The sequence below is a fragment of the Artibeus jamaicensis genome, unplaced genomic scaffold (assembly GCF_021234435.1).
Source record: "Artibeus jamaicensis isolate MK-2021 breed Jamaican fruit bat unplaced genomic scaffold, CSHL_Jam_final scaffold_916, whole genome shotgun sequence".
NCBI classification, from domain to species: domain Eukaryota; kingdom Metazoa; phylum Chordata; class Mammalia; order Chiroptera; family Phyllostomidae; genus Artibeus; species Artibeus jamaicensis.
In genome coordinates this window covers 4,380,085-4,386,084 of record NW_026522059.1, presented here as the reverse complement: position 1 = coordinate 4,386,084, position 6,000 = coordinate 4,380,085, and the positions used below count along the sequence as shown (strand labels likewise).

At 48.8% G+C, this 6,000-nt stretch overlaps 1 long non-coding RNA gene across 2 annotated transcripts in view; it reads right to left on the bottom strand.

Moving 5' to 3' along the window:
* Positions 1–302: 302 nt before the first annotated feature.
* LOC119064641 (uncharacterized) overlaps positions 303–6,000 on the bottom strand; it is a 30,456-nt gene continuing 24,758 nt past the window's right edge. For both annotated transcript variants that reach the window (XR_008390774.1, XR_008390773.1), the window contains one exon: positions 303–904. This is a non-coding gene — a long non-coding RNA (uncharacterized LOC119064641). The remainder of the gene's footprint in view (positions 905–6,000) is intronic.

Sequence of the window (6,000 nt, the reverse complement as noted above, 5' to 3'; positions counted from 1 at the left end):
TATTCAGTGTGGTTAATACTAATAGTAGCACTTTCATCCTAATTAGCAGTTTACAAATCATTAGAAAATTCCTCAAATTCCTACTAGTAGGGTTTCAATGTGTAAGACCACACAGGTGGCTGACTCACTACCTTCCTGCACTAGCTGACAAATGTCTTCTGTACGGGTCAGAGAGCAATTTGGGCTCTGCAGGACCCTCAATGGACCCCATTGCATGCTGAAAAATAATCCTCTACACGAGTTGTGTGGGGTCCCCAAGACCGCCCTGTAGTTCAGGGACCCACGGAACTCAGAAAAATGGCTATGCCAAGTCACAATTTATTGTAGCAAAAACAAACACAGTGTAAACTCCACAGATGTGAAAGGCACACAGGAAGGACAGACAGAGTCTGGGAGAGCAGAGAGAAGTTTCCGGCCGTCCTCTCCACGAGGACGTGTCATTTAACTCTTCCCCAGACCACGTGTGGGGACACGCACGGAGTGCTGCCAGCCGGGGAGGCTCACCTGAGACTGCACGCCCGAGAGTTTTACTGGGGCCGCGGGCCCGGGCACCCAGAGGGCCCACCTCACTCGGTGCTCGGCTCTTCCAGGACCAGCTGGCCCCGCGCGGCACCACACCCCACAGTCAGCACACCTGTCCGGTGTTGCTCAAGGCCCCAGGTGAGCGAGCATTTGGTCGAGGGCCAGACCGCTCTTTGGAATGCACAGGATGCGGAGAGCTGGCCTACTGAGTCGGTCCTTCACTGCACGTGCACCGAGGCCGTTCTCGGTTCCAGGCCAGGGACGGATCGGTGCCGGAGACTCCAGTGCCAGGGGTGTGGAGGTCGCGCCGCCCTCTGCGAGCTCAGACACGTCCCGTGCAGATGCTCACACTGCATCGTGGGGACGACGACACGCGTCCGCCCTTCAGGAATGAGAATGTGAAATCAGACGTGTATAAAACGTGTCACTCTTTCTACAAGAAAATCAATCTCTAATGCGAATCACTGGGACTTACACATGATTTAAATATAAGAATATAAAATGTCCGCCTTTCTTAATAAGGAAACTGCATTTACAAACTAGTGAACTAAATATAAAACCTGTTAGACACTAGATTAAAGCAGAGGTCTCAAGACACACTAAAGCTCTGTGTTACATACATTTTATCACAAGCAACACACAGCTCTGCTGTTTCTCTGCTAGGACACACGCAGAGAAGGGAACGTTCAGTCAGACTGCTTCATTACACATACTTTCTCCTAATATGGCCCGTGACCTTTGTGTGCGTGAATGTCAAGGTTATGAAATAAGCCTCAGATAACTGCGGAAAGTCAAACTATGACCAGTGTAGGAGCCAGCATCGCTCACAAACATGTTTTACTGTCTTCAGAGGCCGCTGAATTTAAAACGAGCACTGACCTATTTTGTATCTAGAGTTAAGACTGTTTCTAGCTTATTCCTAAACAGTCTTCGGGTGTGTCTGAAACGTGTGAGTAAAGCTGCCCCGAACGGGGCTGAAGGGCAGCAACCTCCGAGCTGCTCCCAGCTCCCTGAGGGCATCCGGTGCCAGCACAGTCAGGCGGTGTCACAGCAACGTCCACGGTGGGCACGGACATTGTGAGGGACCGCAGTGTCCCCTCGGCTCTTTCTCAGGGGCTGCGTCTTGTGCTGGCACATGAGGGGGTGCTCGCGATAATTTTTTTAACTCCTTACCCAAGGATATGTTTATTGATTTCAGAAAGGAAGGGGGAGAAACGTCGATGTGAAAGAGAAACACTGATCGCTGGCCTCCTGCGCACAACCCGACCTGGATCAAACCCGAGACTTTCTGTGTGCGGGACAGCACCCAGGCAGCCAAGCCCCGGGCCAGGGCAGCTCGCGGTGGTGTTAGCACAGCACAGACGCCGCGGTGAGAAAGGCTGCAGGGTGCACTCTGCTCCTTCTCGCGGGGGCCCGGCCCCTCCCTCCTGGCACCGAGCTCTGCTGCCCTCCTCCCGGAGGCCAAGTGGCCAGCCAGGGCCTCGAGTCACTGGTGCAGAGGTCTCAGCAGGGCTTCCCCGTGCTCCATCAGCCACAGCTCTTACTCTTGAAGTCCCACTGTCCCCAGTGAGGCTCTGCACCGAGAACACCATCCCCCGCTCTGAGTGGCCTACAGCTCACACCCACAGAGCACTGGAACTGAGCTCTGAAGAATGGGGCATTTCTGGAGTGCTCAGTATGTGCCAGGCAGCGTGCTAAGTGCCATCTGGACTATCTAATTACAGTGGAGGAGCTAGGAAGCCCATTTTACAGATGAGTCCAGGTAGTTTAGCCCGAACTCGCGTCGCTAAATATCGTGCTCTACTGCTGCACACAAACAAGCACAAGCACACAAAAAACTACCAGGTCACTGGAGGGAGTCACAGAGGTACAGGGACTTTTAAGACTACAATGTTCTCATTTACAGACAAGAAATGTGAGGTCAGCAGGCTTCAGGAATGAGCCAAAGGTCACCTACAAAGACAGAGCTGTCCTTTCTTCTCTCCAGGGCCTGTCTGCGGTGCGCCCGCCTTCTCCCCAAACGCGACTCTCTCCCTGCTTTCCCCCTCCGCCCCTCCCGGCACGCCGCTAGCCCTGAGAGAACCTCGGGTCGCGTGCCAACTCGCCGGTGCCAACTCACCGGACGGGAGTCACTGGCGGAGGGCAGTGCAAGGACACTGGACTCCACAGGGCCAGCCTGTGTTTAAAACAAGGTGTTTACTGTAAACGTCAGTGTTTTGTAAACAACGATCTGCAAGACCGAGAAACAAGTAACACAGATTGGCCAGCATCTGGGGACACTGCCGCTCACATGCCGAACCAACTGCACAGATGTATGTTCAGGGCATGTGCCCCGGCCCCAGGCCCTCCGACACGACTGCAGGGGAGGCCTGTGCCCCCCCCCCCCCGAGCCTACACGGAGCACCCACTCTAGCCCTTCGTTACACTCCCTGAATGGCATGGCCACATTCCCTTTCCGAACGCTCTGATTCGCCGTTCTGAAGTCAGCCTCTGGTCGTCCTCCGTCTGCCCTGCCTGGCATACAGCCAGTCATTTTTTACACATGAGCAAAGAGTGCAAACTGTTTATCTCGTTTGCTCAGTTTGAAGCTAAATGTTTCAATGTTTATGTGAAAATCAGTTTGACTTCCTTAGGGCCACACTAAAAAGCTAATCATTCTCATGGTGCGTGCAGTTTTCCAGACTCTGAAGGTTCAAGGCAGGCAACTACTCACGCAGACTAGGGTTCTACCGTCGATGACTGTGCTCAAGGCTGGTGTGGTGCAACTATAGCCTCTCCTTCTGGTTCAGGTTTAACACACAGATGGGGAGAGTGATATGCACTTTCTTTGGAATCACTATTTATTTCCCACCTTATGGTGAAGACCCATTAAAAATCTTACTGATTCTAAAGCTCTCAATATGAAAGTTGACAGGAGATAAAAAATATCAAACTTAGAAGTAAACATTTAATTGGAAGCAAAGCATATGCTGGTTCTGAGAAGATATGAAAACCAGAACCGCACGTTTAATCACACACTTTTAGAAAGTTATAGGTGGTCCATTCCAGAATGACTACACAAGGGCAGACTTCCTGCATGTATTAACTCTTTTAACCTCCATGCATGACCCAGACCCAGACCCTGGTCCTGAACCATGGGCGGTGCCTGGGCACGGCCTCTGGAGTCAGGGGTCTCCGACACTTGAAGTGCTCCGTGATTACGAGCAGCCTCACTTCTCTGAGGCGCAGACCCCTCAACTGTAAAATGTACGAACAGCGTCACCCGGGGGCTGCTGCAAGGGCTGCACGAGGACGTGCGTGAAGGTGCCCAGGTGATACCTGCACCGTAACAGGTGCTGCACATACACCGTAGCACTCGCGAGTGTTCAGAGCCTAATAACGAAAGATGTGCTCAGATGAGTGACAAATTCAGAGGAATACCCAGAGAGCAAGGATTATGAATGCAAAGATTTGGATGTGATGAAATGCTTTTCCTTGTATATGTTTTATGATTTAAAAAACTGGTCTGAATAAATGTCTAATACATTTCTTGAAGTAAATAAAATCTGAAATGGTTAGAAAGCACTGTTTCTCAAGTTTATGCTTTCTTCTTAAGTGTATAAAATACTGGCGTATAATTAGTGGCATTTCTGAGCACTGAACTACTGTTTTTAAAACATTGAAAGATAATGTATTTAGGATCATGTATTTATAATATTGAGGGTAGAAAAGGCATTCCTACAAAAGATTACAGAAGTCACAAAAGATTACATAACAGTTTTAAATCAAGTTAAAAAACACGTAACAGATTAGGAGGAAATATTGGTAACACATATAAGAAAAGAAATATCCAAAATACGTAGAGTTATTAGAAAGCAGTAAGAGCAAACTGACAAGCTTAGAGAAATATGGGCGAAGGGTATGCATGTGCAATAAAAAAAATGAGAGGAAGAAGCCAATAAATACATGGAAATGTATTTATTTCTCCACAAGGGAATGCAATAAACAAGATACACCACTTAAAAGCTTCGGTGAGCAAACGTGAACAGGCTGAGCGCACCCTGGCAGGGATGTGAGGACATGGACTCTCCTGTACTGCCAATTGGAGTACGAACTGGCGCTGACCCTCCGAGATTAGTTTAGCAGTATCTACCCATGTTTTAAATAGACGTGTTCCTTGACACAGCAGTCATGCCTTTATAAACTGTGCTGTAAAAATAGTCATGCCTATAACAGTGAAAGACTGGAGCCACCTCCAAACCTACCAATAGGGAAGGAAATAGGTCATGGTCCATTTAAACAAAGATTTTTTAAAATCTGATACACAAATATGGAAAGTTCTCCAAAATGCATGAAAGAGGACAAGATACACAGAGTATGCCTTTGTGACGATATTAAAACCACCACCCGTCAGCCAGGTGGGGACCTGTGTGCAAACACACGGGTGTGGAAGGTGTATCGCTATCGATTCCCTGTAACAGAGGGAGGGCTGTGGGACGCGAATGTGAAAAGGGGCACCTGCATGTTTTACTCTAAACAGACAGAACAAGTGCCCAAACTTCTAGAACGCTACCTGAAAACGAAGGGCTTGCCGGTCCCCAGCCCCCAAACTCTAGTTCTCATTCACACTCATACCTTTACTGAAAAGTAACTCCGTGCCCTGATGATGGACACGTCTGTCTGTGCTGCTGACCATACACAGAAGAGTTTTAAGCAAGTGATCGTCCAATATACACAGGACACCCACACAAGTGTTTCCACAGACAACCCACAGAATAAGGAAAACTTACAAGGTCAACCTTAAGGCAGCTGCGTACCTTTAGGGCCTCTGACACTTTTTCCAATCAAAGAAACCCTGCGAAAGTCTTTTCTTCTGGGGAACTTGAGCTCTTATAAACTGGCGTGGAGAACAAGCAGCAAAGGAACCTTCTCAAACCAACAGTCCAAATCCTGTTTTTAAATCTCTTTAGGCAGAAGGACAAACAGTGAACACATAGCTGGAGTCTTTAAAGAGCCACCCTGAGTAGGTGAGGAAGGGTCAGCATGTTTGATACACCAGCTCTGGCCGCACCCGGTCAGTCCCGGGACAGCTGAGTGGCAGAGCAGGTTCTGCTGCTGAGAACTGGACTCGTGAGAGCGTTTGACTCAGCCCCAGAGGAACGACGTGTATTAAATCATAAAACTGCCTGGGGGACTGCTCCTTTTCCATAAAATTACAGGAAGTTCAGGCTAATAAGAAAAGTAACCCCAGTCCACACACAAAAAGTGCTAAATGGGAAACTGCTATTGGTTTCATAACGTGCTGCCTGGCGGCTAGACGAAGAGGGAAAGTGAGGAAAAGTCCCTTTTCATTTTAGTTATGAAACCACCCCTTCGTTTTCATCCAGAATCGGATACCAGCATATTTCTACTTTTTAAACATCTTCACATCAGGCAGTTGACGATAGAAGAAGATCACGTAGTTGCTCATGGCGACTGCCCCGAATACCACTGTGACTT